The 17,794-nt window shown below is 53.6% G+C and overlaps 1 protein-coding gene across 4 annotated transcripts in view; it reads right to left on the minus strand.

Moving 5' to 3' along the window:
* The window catches only part of LOC134965765 (uncharacterized), a 154,120-nt gene extending 136,856 nt beyond the window's left edge, over positions 1–17,264 (minus strand). For 2 of the 4 annotated variants that reach the window (XM_063942120.1, XM_063942122.1), the window contains exon 1: positions 16,597–17,261. The gene's annotated coding sequence lies outside the window, so the exon portion shown is untranslated. Of the gene's footprint in view, positions 1–16,596 lie in introns of all 4 variants that reach the window. The other 2 variants (XR_010188509.1, XM_063942121.1) reach the window with 2 other exon arrangements.
* Positions 17,265–17,794: the final 530 nt, after the last annotated feature.

The following is a 17,794-nucleotide window of genomic DNA, read 5'->3' on the forward strand; positions in this document are numbered from 1 at the left end:
TGCGAAAATCGGCAGCGAGCGATCAACTCGGAATGACCGTCCTTTGTTAGGTGCTGCGCCAGCAGGAGGCTACCTCATTTTTTGCAATCACGCTAAAATTGCTGTTCGACCTTAATTTCAGCGTGGTCATGGGGGATGGGGTGTGGAGGGCTGATAGCATGCTGGGCGGCCTTACCCCGCGATGGGCGGACCCCAGCATACGATCCAAAGGATTGCAAATTCCGCTACTTAGAAGAACTTGCAATCCTTTCTCCTGTCCTGTGCCTGGGTCCTGATGAAGGTTTATCCCTTAGCAACCAGCAGTGAAACCTTGTGCGGAATATGGCATCACCCCCTCACTCAGCAAACTCGGAAATATCTTTAAATCTAGATAGTTTTGTGTAATAGAAAGCAAAGACCCAGTGACGGCTGCAGTTTATCCCTCAAGTTCTGCGCGTTCCTCCGACAATAAAGGCGCCTTTCTCATGCTAATAGGGTCCCTTTGTCAGCGGTAATTTGCAGTATAGATTATGTACACAACCTGTTATGTGCCATAAATCCTGTTTTGTGGCCCATTGCCTTCAGTGGCAGAATCTCATCCACTCCCACTTCCATTTCCACCGCGTGGAGCTGAGAAAATAACTCTATTTTAAGTCGAATAAAACAATGATTAAATTCTATGTTCTTTGTGCTGTTTCCAGCATTGCGCAGAGAAAGATGCTATTAAAGTAATCCCAGAATCATTGAAGGCTTTTCTGGTAGATATTTTTTATTATTATAATGGTGGCAAAGCGGAAAATCAGCAGTAATGCGAGCGTTGTAGCCCAGATGAGTTTTAGCTGATAAATCACACACGACTCGCATGAGTCTCCATTAAGGGGAGGTAGCGTGCAATGAGTCCCCAGACGCCTACAGGTAGCCCTTACACACAGCAAAGGCCGGTACTAGTCATTACAGCAGCCCTTACACACAGCACAGGCCGCTACTAGTCATTACAGCAGCCCGTACACACAGCACAGGCCGGTACTAGTCATTACAGCAGCTCTTACACACAGCACAGGCCGGTACTAATCATTACAGCAGCCCTTACACACAGCACAGGCCGGTACTAGTCATTACAGCAGCCCTTACACACAGCACAGGCCGGTACTAATCATTACAGCAGCCCTTACACACAGCACAGGCCGGTACTAGTCATTACAGCAGCCCTTACACACAGCACAGGCCGGTACTAGCTATTACAGCAGCCCTTACACACAGCACAGGCCGGTACTAATCATTACAGCAGCCCTTACACACAGCACAGGCCGGTACTAGCTATTACAGCAGCCCTTACACACAGCACAGGCCGGTACTAGTCATTACAGCAGCCCTTACACACAGCACAGGCCGGTACTAGTAATTACAGCAGCCCTTACACGCAGCACAGGCCGGTACTAGTCATTACAGTAGCCCTTACACACAGCACAGGCCGGTACTAGCCATTACAGCAGCCCTTACACACAGCACAGGCCGCTACTAGTCATTACAGCAGCCCGTACACACAGCACAGGCCGGTACTAGTCATTACAGCAGCCCTTACACACAGCACAGGCCGGTACTAGCTATTACAGCAGCCCTTACACACAGCACAGGCCGGTACTAGTCATTACAGCAGCCCTTACACACAGCACAGACCGCTACTAGTCATTACAGCAGCCCGTACACACAGCACAGGCCGGTACTATTCATTACAGCAGCCCTTACACACAGCACAGGCCGGTACTAGTCATTACAGCAGCCCTTACACACAGCACAGGCCGGTACTAGCCATTACAGCAGCCCTTACACGCAGCACAGGCCAGTACTAGCCATTACAGCAGCCCTTACACACAGCACAGGCCGGTACTAGTCATTACAGCAGCCATTACACACAGCACAGGCCGGTACTAGTTATTACAGCAGCCCTTACACACAGCACAGGCCGGTACTAATCATTACAGCAGCCCTTACACACAGCACAGGCCGGTACTAGCCATTACAGCAGCCCTTACACACAGCACAGGCCAGTACTAGTCATTACAGCAGCCCTTACACACAGCACAGGCCGGTACTAGACATTACAGCAGCCCTTACACACAGCACAGGCCGGTACTAGTCATTACAGCAGCCCTTACACACAGCACAGGCCGCTACTAGCCATTACAGCAGCCCTTACACACAGCACAGGCCGGTACTAGCCATTACAGCAGCCCTTACACACAGCACAGGCCGGTACTAGTCATTACAGCAGCCCTTACACACAGCACAAGCCGGTACTAGCCATTACAGCAGCCCGTACACACAGCACAAGCCGGTACTAGTCATTACAGCAGCCCTTACACACAGCACAGGCCGGTACTAGCCATTACAGCAGCCCTTACACACAGCACAGGCCGGAACTAGTCATTACAGCAGCCCGTACACACAGCACAGGCCGGTACTAGTCATTACAGCAGCCCTTACACACAGCACAGGCCGGTACTAGTCATTACAGCAGCCCGTACACACAGCACAGGCCGGTACTAGTCATTACAGCAGCCCTTACACACAGCACAGGCCGGTACTAATCATTACAGCAGCCATTACACACAGCACAGGCCGGTACTAATCATTACAGCAGCCATTACACACAGCACAGGCCAGTACTAGTCATTACAGCAGCCCTTACACGCAGCACAGGCCAGTACTAGTCATTACAGCAGCCCTTACACACAGCACAGGCCGGTACTAGTCATTACAGCAGCCCTTACACACAGCACAGGCCGGTACTAGTCATTACAGCAGCCCTTACACACAGCACAGGCCGGTACTAATCATTACAGCAGCCCTTACACACAGCACAGGCCGGTACTAAACATTACAGCAGCCCTTACACACAGCACAGGCCGGTACTAATCATTACAGCAGCCATTACACACAGCACAAGCCGGTACTAATCATTACAGCAGCCCTTACACACAGCACTGGCCGGTACTAGTCATTACAGCAGCGCTTACACACAGCACAGGCCGGTACTAATCATTACAGCAGCCATTACACACAGCACAGGCCGGTACTAGTCATTACAGCAGCCCTTACACACAGCACAGGCCGGTACTAGTCATTACAGCAGCCCTTACACACAGCACAGGCCGGTACTAGTCATTACAGCAGCCCTTACACACAGCACAGGCCGGTACTAGCCATTACAGCAGCCCTTACACACAGCACAGGCCGGTACTAGTCATTACAGCAGCCCTTACACACAGCACAGGCCGGTACTAGTCATTACAGCAGCCCTTACACACAGCACATGCCGGTACTAGTCATTACAGCAGCCCTTACACACAGCACAGGCCAGTACTAGTCATTACAGCAGCCCTTACACACAGCACAGGCCGGTACTAGCCATTACAGCAGCCCTTACACACAGCACAGGCCGGTACTAATCATTACAGCAGCCCTTACACACAGCACAGGCCGGTACTAGTCATTACAGCAGCCCTTACACACAGCACAGGCCGGTACTAGTCATTACAGCAGCCCTTACACACAGCACAGGCCGGTACTAGTCATTACAGCAGCCCTTACACACAGCACAGGCCGGTACTAGTCATTACAGCAGCCCTTACACACAGCACAGGCCGGTACTAGCCATTACAGCAGCCCTTACACACAGCACAGGCCGGTACTAGTCATTACAGCAGCCCTTACGCACAGCACAGGCCGGTACTAGTCATTACAGCAGCCCTTACACACAGCACAGGCCGGTACTAATCATTACAGCAGCCCTTACACACAGCACAGGCCGGTACTAGCCATTACAGCAGCCCTTACACACAGCACAGGCCGGTACTAGTTATTACAGCAGCCCTTACACACAGCACAGGCCAGTACTAGTCATTACAGCAGCCCTTACACACAGCACATGCCGGTACTAGCCATTACAGCAGCCCTTACACACAGCACAGGCCGGTACTAGTCATTACAGCAGCCCTTACACACAGCACAGGCCAGTACTAGCCATTACAGCAGCCCTTACACACAGCACAGGCCGGTACTAGTCATTACAGCAGCCCTTACACACAGCACAGGCCGGTACTAGACATTACAGCAGCCCTTACACGCAGCACAGGCCGGTACTAGTCATTACAGCAGCCCTTACACACAGCACAGGCCGGTACTAATCATTACAGCAGCCATTACACACAGCACAGGCCGGTACTAGTCATTACAGCAGCCTTACACACAGCACAGGCCGGTACTAGCCATTACAGCAGCCCTTACACACAGCACAGGCCGGTACTAGTCATTACAGCAGCCATTACACACAGCACAGGCCGGTACTAATCATTACAGCAGCCATTACACACAGCACAGGCCGGTACTAGTCATTACAGCAGCCATTACACACAGCACAGGCCGGTACTAGTCATTACAGCAGCCCGTACGCACAGCACAGGCCGGTACTAGCCATTACAGCAGCCCTTACACACAGCACAGGCCGGTACTATTCATTACAGCAGCCCTTACACACAGCACAGGCCGGTACTAGTCATTACAGCAGCCCTTACACACAGCACAGGCCGGTACTAGCCATTACAGCAGCCCTTACACACAGCACAGGCCGGTACTAGTCATTACAGCAGCCCTTACACACAGCACAGGCCGGTACTAGTCATTACAGCAGCCCTTACACGCAGCACAGGCCGGTACTAGTCATTACAGCAGCCCTTACACGCAGCACAGGCCGGTACTAGTCATTACAGCAGCCCTTACACACAGCACAGGCCGGTACTAGCCATTACAGCAGCCCTTACACACAGCACAGACCGGTACTAGCCATTACAGCAGCCCTTACACACAGCACAGGCCGGTACTAGTCATTACAGCAGCCCTTACACACAGCACAGGCCGGTACTAGTCATTACAGCAGCCCTTACACACAGCACAGGCCGGTACTAGTCATTACAGCAGCCCTTACACACAGCACAGGCCGGTACTAGCCATTACAGCAGCCCTTACACACAGCACATGCCAGTACTAGTCATTACAGCAGCCCTTACACACAGCACAGGCCGGTACTAGTCATTACAGCAGCCCTTACACACAGCACAGGCCGGTACTAGTCATTACAGCAGCCATTACACACACCACAGGCCGGTACTAATCATTACAGCAGCCATTACACACAGCACAGGCCGGTACTAGTCATTACAGCAGCCTTACACACAGCACAGGCCGGTACTAGCCATTACAGCAGCCCTTACACACAGCACAGGCCGGTACTATTCATTACAGCAGCCCTTACACACAGCACAGGCCGGTACTAGTCATTACAGCAGCCATTACACACAGCACAGGCCGGTACTAGTCATTACAGCAGCCCTTACACACAGCACAGGCCGGTACTAGCCATTACAGCAGCCCTTACACACAGCACAGGCCGGTACTAGTCATTACAGCAGCCCTTACACGCAGCACAGGCCGGTACTAGTCATTACAGCAGCCCTTACACACAGCACAGGCCGGTACTAATCATTACAGCAGCCCTTACACGCAGCACAGGCCGGTACTAGCCATTACAGCAGCCCTTACACACAGCACAGGCCGGTACTAGTCATTACAGCAGCCATTACACACAGCACAGGCCGGTACTAGTCATTACAGCAGCCATTACACACAGCACAGGCCGGTACTAGTCATTACAGTAGCCCTTACACACAGCACAGGCCGGTACTAGTCATTACAGCAGCCATTACACACAGCACAGGCCGGTACTAGTCATTACAGCAGCCATTACACACAGCACAGGCCGGTACTAGCCATTACAGCAGCCCTTACACACAGCACAGGCCGTTACTAGTCATTACAGCAGCCCTTACACACAGCACAGGCCGGTACTATTCATTACAGCAGCCCTTACACACAGCACAGGCCGGTACTAGTCATTACAGCAGCCATTACACGCAGCACAGGCCGGTACTAGTCATTACAGCAGCCCTTACACACAGCACAGGCCGGTACTAGTCATTACAGCAGCCCTTACACACAGCACAGGCCGGTACTATTCATTACAGCAGCCCTTACACACAGCACAGGCCGGTACTATTCATTACAGCAGCCCTTACACACAGCACAGGCCAGTACTAGTCATTACAGCAGCCCTTACACACAGCACAGGCCGGTACTAGTCATTACAGCAGCCCTTACACACAGCACAGGCCGGTACTGGTCATTACAGCAGCCATTACACACAGCACAGGCCGGTACTAATCATTACAGCAGCCATTACACACAGCACAGGCCGGTACTAGTCATTACAGCAGCCTTACACACAGCACAGGCCGGTACTAGCCATTACAGCAGCCCTTACACACAGCACAGGCCGGTACTAGTCATTACAGCAGCCATTACACACAGCACAGGCCGGTACTAATCATTACAGCAGCCATTACACACAGCACAGGCCGGTACTAGTCATTACAGCAGCCCTTACACACAGCACAGGCCGGTACTAGCCATTACAGCAGCCCTTACACACAGCACAGGCCGGTACTAGTCATTACAGCAGCCCTTACGCACAGCACAGGCCGGTACTAGTCATTACAGCAGCCCTTACACACAGCACAGGCCGGTACTAATCATTACAGCAGCCCTTACACACAGCACAGGCCGGTACTAGCCATTACAGCAGCCCTTACACACAGCACAGGCCGGTACTAGTTATTACAGCAGCCCTTACACACAGCACAGGCCAGTACTAGTCATTACAGCAGCCCTTACACACAGCACATGCCGGTACTAGCCATTACAGCAGCCCTTACACACAGCACAGGCCAGTACTAGCCATTACAGCAGCCCTTACACACAGCACAGGCCGGTACTAGTCATTACAGCAGCCCTTACACACAGCACAGGCCGGTACTAGACATTACAGCAGCCCTTACACACAGCACAGGCCGGTACTAGTCATTACAGCAGCCCTTACACACAGCACAGGCCGGTACTAATCATTACAGCAGCCATTACACACAGCACAGGCCGGTACTAGTCATTACAGCAGCCTTACACACAGCACAGGCCGGTACTAGCCATTACAGCAGCCCTTACACACAGCACAGGCCGGTACTAGTCATTACAGCAGCCATTACACACAGCACAGGCCGGTACTAATCATTACAGCAGCCATTACACACAGCACAGGCCGGTACTAGTCATTACAGCAGCCATTACACACAGCACAGGCCGGTACTAGTCATTACAGCAGCCCGTACGCACAGCACAGGCCGGTACTAGCCATTACAGCAGCCCTTACACACAGCACAGGCCGGTACTATTCATTACAGCAGCCCTTACACACAGCACAGGCCGGTACTAGTCATTACAGCAGCCATTACACACAGCACAGGCCGGTACTAGTCATTACAGCAGCCCTTACACACAGCACAGGCCGGTACTAGTCATTACAGCAGCCATTACACACAGCACAGGCCGGTACTAGTCATTACAGCAGCCCTTACACACAGCACAGGCCGGTACTAGTCATTACAGCAGCCATTACACACAGCACAGGCCGGTACTAGTCATTACAGCAGCCATTACACACAGCACAGGCCGGTACTAGTCATTACAGCAGCCATTACACACAGCACAGGCCGGTACTAGTCATTACAGTAGCCCTTACACACAGCACAGGCCGGTACTAGTCATTACAGCAGCCATTACACACAGCACAGGCCGGTACTAGTCATTACAGCAGCCCTTACACACAGCACAGGCCGGTACTAGTCATTACAGCAGCCCTTACACACAGCACAGGCCGGTACTAGTCATTACAGCAGCCCTTACACACAGCACAGGCCAGTACTAGTCATTACAGCAGCCCTTACACACAGCACAGGCCGGTACTAGCCATTACAGCAGCCCTTACACACAGCACAGGCCGGTACTAGTCATTACAGCAGCCCTTACACACAGCACAGGCCGGTACTAGCCATTACAGCAGCCCTTACACACAGCACAGGCCGGTACTAGTAATTACAGCAGCCCTTACACACAGCACAGGCCGGTACTAATCATTACAGCAGCCCTTACACACAGCACAGGCCGGTACTAATCATTACAGCAGCCCTTACACACAGCACAGGCCGGTACTAGTCATTACAGCAGCCCTTACACACAGCACAGGCCGGTACTAGCCATTACAGCAGCCCTTACACACAGCACAGGCCGGTACTAGTCATTACAGCAGCCCTTACACACAGCACAGGCCGGTACTAATCATTACAGCAGCCCTTACACACAGCACAGGCCGGTACTAAACATTACAGCAGCCCTTACACACAGCACAGGCCGGTACTAATCATTACAGCAGCCATTACACACAGCACAAGCCGGTACTAATCATTACAGCAGCCCTTACACACAGCACAGGCCGGTACTAGTCATTACAGCAGCGCTTACACACAGCACAGGCCGGTACTAATCATTACAGCAGCCATTACACACAGCACAGGCCGGTACTAGTCATTACAGCAGCCCTTACACACAGCACAGGCCGGTACTAGTCATTACAGCAGCCCTTACACACAGCACAGGCCGGTACTAGTCATTACAGCAGCCCTTACACACAGCACAGGCCGGTACTAGCCATTACAGCAGCCCTTACACACAGCACAGGCCGGTACTAGTCATTACAGCAGCCCTTACACACAGCACAGGCCGGTACTAGTCATTACAGCAGCCCTTACACACAGCACATGCCGGTACTAGTCATTACAGCAGCCCTTACACACAGCACAGGCCAGTACTAGTCATTACAGCAGCCCTTACACACAGCACAGGCCGGTACTAGCCATTACAGCAGCCCTTACACACAGCACAGGCCGGTACTAATCATTACAGCAGCCCTTACACACAGCACAGGCCGGTACTAGTCATTACAGCAGCCCTTACACACAGCACAGGCCGGTACTAGTCATTACAGCAGCCCTTACACACAGCACAGGCCGGTACTAGTCATTACAGCAGCCCTTACACACAGCACAGGCCGGTACTAGTCATTACAGCAGCCCTTACACACAGCACAGGCCGGTACTAGCCATTACAGCAGCCCTTACACACAGCACAGGCCGGTACTAGTCATTACAGCAGCCCTTACGCACAGCACAGGCCGGTACTAGTCATTACAGCAGCCCTTACACACAGCACAGGCCGGTACTAATCATTACAGCAGCCCTTACACACAGCACAGGCCGGTACTAGCCATTACAGCAGCCCTTACACACAGCACAGGCCGGTACTAGTTATTACAGCAGCCCTTACACACAGCACAGGCCAGTACTAGTCATTACAGCAGCCCTTACACACAGCACATGCCGGTACTAGCCATTACAGCAGCCCTTACACACAGCACAGGCCGGTACTAGTCATTACAGCAGCCCTTACACACAGCACAGGCCAGTACTAGCCATTACAGCAGCCCTTACACACAGCACAGGCCGGTACTAGTCATTACAGCAGCCCTTACACACAGCACAGGCCGGTACTAGCCATTACAGCAGCCCTTACACACAGCACAGGCCGGTACTAGTCATTACAGCAGCCCTTACACACAGCACAGGCCGGTACTAATCATTACAGCAGCCATTACACACAGCACAGGCCGGTACTAGTCATTACAGCAGCCTTACACACAGCACAGGCCGGTACTAATCATTACAGCAGCCATTACACACAGCACAGGCCGGTACTAGTCATTACAGCAGCCTTACACACAGCACAGGCCGGTACTAGCCATTACAGCAGCCCTTACACACAGCACAGGCCGGTACTAGTCATTACAGCAGCCATTACACACAGCACAGGCCGGTACTAATCATTACAGCAGCCATTACACACAGCACAGGCCGGTACTAGTCATTACAGCAGCCATTACACACAGCACAGGCCGGTACTAGTCATTACAGCATCCCGTACGCACAGCACAGGCCGGTACTAGCCATTACAGCAGCCCTTACACACAGCACAGGCCGGTACTATTCATTACAGCAGCCCTTACACACAGCACAGGCCGGTACTAGCCATTACAGCAGCCATTACACACAGCACAGGCCGGTACTAGTCATTACAGCAGCCATTACACACAGCACAGGCCGGTACTAGTCATTACAGCAGCCCTTACACACAGCACAGGCCGGTACTAGTCATTACAGCAGCCATTACACACAGCACAGGCCGGTACTAGTCATTACAGCAGCCATTACACACAGCACAGGCCGGTACTAGTCATTACAGCAGCCATTACACACAGCACAGGCCGGTACTAGTCATTACAGTAGCCCTTACACACAGCACAGGCCGGTACTAGTCATTACAGCAGCCAATACACACAGCACAGGCCGGTACTAGTCATTACAGTAGCCCTTACACACAGCACAGGCCAGTACTAGTCATTACAGCAGCCCTTACACACAGCACAGGCCGGTACTAGTCATTACAGCAGCCCTTACACACAGCACAGGCCGGTACTAGTCATTACAGCAGCCCTTACACACAGCACAGGCCAGTACTAGTCATTACAGCAGCCCTTACACACAGCACAGGCCGGTACTAGCCATTACAGCAGCCCTTACACACAGCACAGGCCGGTACTAGTCATTACAGCAGCCCTTACACACAGCACAGGCCGGTACTAGCCATTACAGCAGCCCTTACACACAGCACAGGCCGGTACTAGTAATTACAGCAGCCCTTACACACAGCACAGGCCGGTACTAATCATTACAGCAGCCCTTACACACAGCACAGGCCGGTACTAATCATTACAGCAGCCCTTACACACAGCACAGGCCGGTACTAGTCATTACAGCAGCCCTTACACACAGCACAGGCCGGTACTAGCCATTACAGCAGCCCTTACACACAGCACAGGCCGGTACTAGTCATTACAGCAGCCCTTACACACAGCACAGGCCGGTACTAGTCATTACAGCAGCCCTTACACACAGCAAAGGCCGGTACTAGCCATTACAGCAGCCCTTACACACAGCACAGGCCGGTACTATTCATTACAGCAGCTCTTACACACAGCACAGGCCGGTACTAGTCATTACAGCAGCCCTTACACACAGCACAGGCCGGTACTAGCCATTACAGCAGCCCTTACACACAGCACAGGCCGGTACTAGCCATTACAGCAGCCCTTACACGCAGCACAGGCCGGTACTAGTCATTACAGCAGCCCTTACACGCAGCACAGGCCGGTACTAGTCATTACAGCAGCCCTTACACGCAGCACAGGCCGGTACTAGTCATTACAGCAGCCCTTACACACAGCACAGGCCGGTACTAGCCATTACAGCAGCCCTTACACACAGCACAGACCGGTACTAGCCATTACAGCAGCCCTTACACACAGCACAGGCCGGTACTAGTCATTACAGCAGCCCTTACACACAGCACAGGCCGGTACTAGTCATTACAGCAGCCCTTACACACAGCACAGGCCGGTACTAGTCATTACAGCAGCCCTTACACACAGCACAGGCCGGTACTAGCCATTACAGCAGCCCTTACACACAGCACATGCCAGTACTAGTCATTACAGCAGCCCTTACACACAGCACAGGCCGGTACTAGTCATTACAGCAGCCCTTACACACAGCACAGGCCGGTACTAGTCATTACAGCAGCCATTACACACACCACAGGCCGGTACTAATCATTACAGCAGCCATTACACACAGCACAGGCCGGTACTAGTCATTACAGCAGCCTTACACACAGCACAGGCCGGTACTAGCCATTACAGCAGCCCTTACACACAGCACAGGCCGGTACTATTCATTACAGCAGCCCTTACACACAGCACAGGCCGGTACTAGTCATTACAGCAGCCATTACACACAGCACAGGCCGGTACTAGTCATTACAGCAGCCCTTACACACAGCACAGGCCGGTACTAGCCATTACAGCAGCCCTTACACACAGCACAGGCCGGTACTAGTCATTACAGCAGCCCTTACACGCAGCACAGGCCGGTACTAGCCATTACAGCAGCCCTTACACACAGCACAGGCCGGTACTAGTCATTACAGCAGCCCTTACACGCAGCACAGGCCGGTACTAGTCATTACAGCAGCCCTTACACACAGCACAGGCCGGTACTAATCATTACAGCAGCCCTTACACGCAGCACAGGCCGGTACTAGCCATTACAGCAGCCCTTACACACAGCACAGGCCGGTACTAGTCATTACAGCAGCCATTACACACAGCACAGGCCGGTACTAGTCATTACAGCAGCCATTACACACAGCACAGGCCGGTACTAGTCATTACAGTAGCCCTTACACACAGCACAGGCCGGTACTAGTCATTACAGCAGCCATTACACACAGCACAGGCCGGTACTAGTCATTACAGCAGCCATTACACACAGCACAGGCCGGTACTAGCCATTACAGCAGCCCTTACACACAGCACAGGCCGGTACTAGTCATTACAGCAGCCCTTACACACAGCACAGGCCGGTACTATTCATTACAGCAGCCCTTACACACAGCACAGGCCGGTACTAGTCATTACAGCAGCCATTACACGCAGCACAGGCCGGTACTAGTCATTACAGCAGCCCTTACACACAGCACAGGCCGGTACTAGTCATTACAGCAGCCCTTACACACAGCACAGGCCGGTACTATTCATTACAGCAGCCCTTACACACAGCACAGGCCGGTACTATTCATTACAGCAGCCCTTACACACAGCACAGGCCAGTACTAGTCATTACAGCAGCCCTTACACACAGCACAGGCCGGTACTAGTCATTACAGCAGCCCTTACACACAGCACAGGCCGGTACTGGTCATTACAGCAGCCATTACACACAGCACAGGCCGGTACTAGTCACTACAGTAGCCCTTACACACAGCACAGGCCAGTACTAGTCATTACAGTAGCCCTTACACACAGCAGAGGCCAGTACTAGTCATTACAGCAGCCCTTACACACAGCACAGGCCGGTACTAGTCATTACAGTAGCCCTTACACACAGCACAGGCCAGTACTAGTCATTACAGCAGCCCTTACACACAGCACAGGCCGGTACTAGTCATTACAGCAGCCATTACACACAGCACAGGCCGGTACTAGTCATTACAGCAGCCAATACACACAGCACAGGCCGGTACTAGTCATTACAGCAGCCCTTACACACAGCACAGGCCGGTACTAGCCATTACAGCAGCCCTTACACACAGCACAGGCCGGTACTAGCCATTACAGCAGCCCTTACACACAGCACAGGCCAGTACTAGTCATTACAGCAGCCCTTACACACAGCACAGGCCGGTACTAGTCATTACAGCAGCCATTACACACAGCACAGGCCGGTACTAGTCATTACAGCAGCCCTTACACACAGCACAGGCCGGTACTAGTCATTACAGCAGCCCTTACACACAGCACAGGCCGGTACTAATCATTACAGCAGCCCTTACACACAGCACAGGCCGGTACTAATCATTACAGCAGCCCTTACACACAGCACAGGCCGGTACTAGCCATTACAGCAGCCATTACACACAGCACAGGCCGGTACTAGTCATTACAGCAGCCCTTACACGCAGCACAGGCCGGTACTAATCATTACAGCAGCCATTACACACAGCACAGGCCGGTACTAGTCATTACAGCAGCCCTTACACACAGCACAGGCCGCTACTAGTCATTACAGCAGCCATTACACACAGCACAGGCCGGTACTAGTCATTACAGCAGCCCTTACACACAGCACAGGCCGGTACTAGCCATTACAGCAGCCCTTACACACAGCACAGGCCGGTACTAGTCATTACAGCAGCCCTTACACACAGCACAGGCCGGTACTTGCCATTACAGCAGCCCTTACACACAGCACAGGCCGGTACTAATCATTACAGCAGCCCTTACACACAGCACAGGCCGGTACTAGCCATTACAGCAGCCCTTACACACAGCTCAGGCCGGTACTTGCCATTACAGCAGCCCTTACACACAGCACAGGCCGGTACTAGCCATTACAGCAGCCCTTACACACAGCACAGGCCGGTACTAATCATTACAGCAGCCATTACACACAGCACAGGCCGGTACTAGTCATTACAGCAGCCATTACACACAGCACAGGCCGGTACTAGTCATTACAGTAGCCCTTACACACAGCACAGGCCGGTACTAGCCATTACAGCAGCCCTTACACACAGCACAGGCCGGTACTAGTCATTACAGCAGCCCTTACACACAGCACAGGCCGGTACTAGTCATTACAGCAGCCCTTACACACAGCACAGGCCGGTACTAGTCATTACAGCAGCCCTTACACACAGCACAGGCCGGTACTAGTCATTACAGCAGCCCTTACACACAGCACAGGCCGGTACTAGCCATTACAGCAGCCCTTACACACAGCACAGGCCGGTACTAGCCATTACAGCAGCCCTTACACACAGCACAGGCCGGTACTAGCCATTACAGCAGCCCTTACACACAGCACAGGCCGGTACTAGCCATTACAGCAGCCCTTACACACAGCACAGGCCGGTACTATTCATTACAGCAGCCCTTACACGCAGCACAGGCCGGTACTAGTCATTACAGCAGCCCTTACACGCAGCACAGGCCGGTACTAGTCATTACAGCAGCCCTTACACACAGCACAGGCCGGTACTAATCATTACAGCAGCCCTTACACACAGCACAGGCCGGTACTAATCATTACAGCAGCCCTTACACACAGCACAGGCCGGTACTAGTCATTACAGCAGCCCTTACACACAGCACAGGCCGGTACTAGCCATTACAGCAGCCCTTACACACAGCACAGGCCGGTACTAGTCATTACAGCAGCCCTTACACACAGCACAGGCCGGTACTTGCCATTACAGCAGCCCTTACACACAGCACAGGCCGGTACTAATCATTACAGCAGCCCTTACACACAGCACAGGCCGGTACTAGCCATTACAGCAGCCCTTACACACAGCACAGGCTGGTACTAGTCATTACAGCAGCCCTTACACACAGCACAGGCCGGTACTTGCCATTACAGCAGCCCTTACACACAGCACAGGCCGGTACTAGTCATTACAGCAGCCCTTACACACAGCACAGGCCAGTACTAGTCATTACAGCAGCCCTTACACACAGCACAGGCCAGTACTAGTCATTACAGCAGCCCTTACACACAGCACAGGCCGGTACTAGTCATTACAGCAGCCATTACACACAGCACAGGCCGGTACTATCCATTACAGCAGCCCTTACACACAGCACAGGCCGGTACTAGCCATTACAGCAGCCCTTACACACAGCACAGGCCGGTACTAGTCATTACAGCAGCCTTACACACAGCACAGGCCGGTACTAGCCATTACAGCAGCCCTTACACACAGCACAGGCCGGTACTAGCCATTACAGCAGCCCTTACACACAGCACAGGCCGGTACTAGTCATTACAGCAGCCTTACACACAGCACAGGCCGGTACTAGCCATTACAGCAGCCCTTACACGCAGCACAGGCCGCTACTAGTCATTACAGCAGCCCTTACACGCAGCACAGGCCGGTACTAATCATTACAGCAGCCCTTACACGCAGCACAGGCCGGTACTAGTCATTACAGCAGCCCTTACACGCAGCACAGGCCGGTACTAGTCATTACAGCAGCCCTTACACACAGCACAGGCCGGTACTAGCCATTACAGCAGCCCTTACACACAGCACATGCCGGTACTAGCCATTACAGCAGCCCTTACACACAGCACAGGCCGGTACTAGTCATTACAGCAGCCCTTACACACAGCACAGGCCGGTACTATTCATTACAGCAGCCCTTACACACAGCACAGGCCGGTACTAGCCATTACAGCAGCCCTTACACACAGCACAGGCCGGTACTAGTCATTACAGCAGCCCTTACACACAGCACAGGCCGGTACTAGTCATTACAGCAGCCCTTACACACAGCACAGGCCGGTACTATTCATTACAGCAGCCCTTACACACAGCACAGGCCGGTACTAGCCATTACAGCAGCCCTTACACACAGCACAGGCCGGTACTAGTCATTACAGCAGCCCTTACACACAGCACAGGCCGGTACTAGTCATTACAGCAGCCCTTACACACAGCACAGGCCAGTACTAGTCATTACAGCAGCCCTTACACACAGCACAGGCCGGTACTAGCCATTACAGCAGCCCTTACACACAGCACAGGCCAGTACTAGTCATTACAGCAGCCCTTACACACAGCACAGGCCGGTACTAGCCATTACAGCAGCCCTTAAGGGAGCATAGGCGCCAAAATGGCGCTGCGGCGATATAGGGGGGAGGGGTGGCACACGCGACCGCGGGCCAACGGCGGGAAAGAGGGGACGGGGGCAGGTATGCCGTCCTCCTTTTCACACCTGGGGGGACAGGGCAGCCAGTAGGGCAGCAGGGGGGAAGAGGGGGCAGGAAGGGGTTAAAAAGCAGAGGCAGGAGGGGAAGCGGCATTGCTACAGAGGGAGACGGACGGAGATAGATGCGGCCGGGAGAGCAGCAGCGGGAGCAGTATTAACAGAGGCCTTACCTCGTTGCCGGACAGAGCTCGATGCAGACGGGAGAGCAGCAGCGGGAGCAGCATTAAAGAACACGTCACCTCTTTTAAACCAGCGGGTCTGGGTCGCAGCACCTCCAGCTCAGAGCAGCAGCAGCCGTCCATCAGCTCCAAGAGGAAAAGACAGCGGGGAAAGAGCACCAGCAAAGCGCCCAGGAGCGGGACACATCCAGCCAGACGAGGTACCGCAAGCCCCAGGGTAGCGACAGCAGGGTATTATGGAGCCACTGGCAGCAAGGTCAAGCAGAATCAAAAAAGCCCCCAGTCGCTTCAGAGAAGAGGGAGAGGAGAGCATCCGGAAGAAGGGGAACAGAAGAGTGAGGAAGCAGCAGCACTTGCAGCGTGGAGGAGCACAGGCAGAGGGCGCACCCCCTAGTGGTCGGAGGGCGAAAGAGCGGTCCCTGGCAGCCCAAAGCAGAAGAAAAAAAGAGGCATCATACAGACAGAAGGGAGAGCAGCATGGGGAGGAGATCCAAGCACCGGCAGCGTACGACAGCATTCCAGCAGCGGCAGAATCAGACGGGGCGGAGTCAGGCGCAGAGGCGCAGAGCGTCACGGCCCACTCAAGTCAAACTGGCGCGCCACGGATGTCAACTCAACAGAGGGGCAGCGGCATTGCGGCAGCAGCGCTGGGCTCATCCGCGGGCACACCAGCAGAATGGGTACAGCAGGCATCTACGCAGCTATTTAAGGAGCTGGCGCAATTCCCAGCGGCCGCACCAAGGAGATCAAGGGAGCGGGAGTCAGCACATCACGGCAAGGGTGAGAGTCAACGCAGACGACGCGCGGCGAGGGATCACGGTCACCGTCATCACCCAACCCGTTACCTTTCACCCGCGAGAAGCATCCGCCACTACTCAAGGTCGATTGGAAGGGCATCGCCGGCGACGGCCAGCGGCGGCCAAGTGTCGCCAGCAAGGAGCTACCGCACGCAGCACCGGGATTGCCGGGGCTGCAGCTGCGCACGGCGATCAGAGCGGAGGGAGCAGCCTTACCGCGACAGGGAGCAATTTCTTCAGGAGGAATACAGCGGCTCAAGCAGGCGTCATCGCAGCCCACAGCGATCTTGTTTGGGGAGCACGAGGCAGTGGGACCAGGAAGCAAGGGTTTTCATTAGCACAGACTCAACACTGCAAAGGAGCTACCCTAACCGCGGGCAGCAGTTTGGCAC

The sequence above is a fragment of the Pseudophryne corroboree genome, chromosome 10 (assembly GCF_028390025.1).
Source record: "Pseudophryne corroboree isolate aPseCor3 chromosome 10, aPseCor3.hap2, whole genome shotgun sequence".
In the NCBI taxonomy this organism is placed as follows: Eukaryota; Metazoa; Chordata; class Amphibia; order Anura; family Myobatrachidae; genus Pseudophryne; species Pseudophryne corroboree.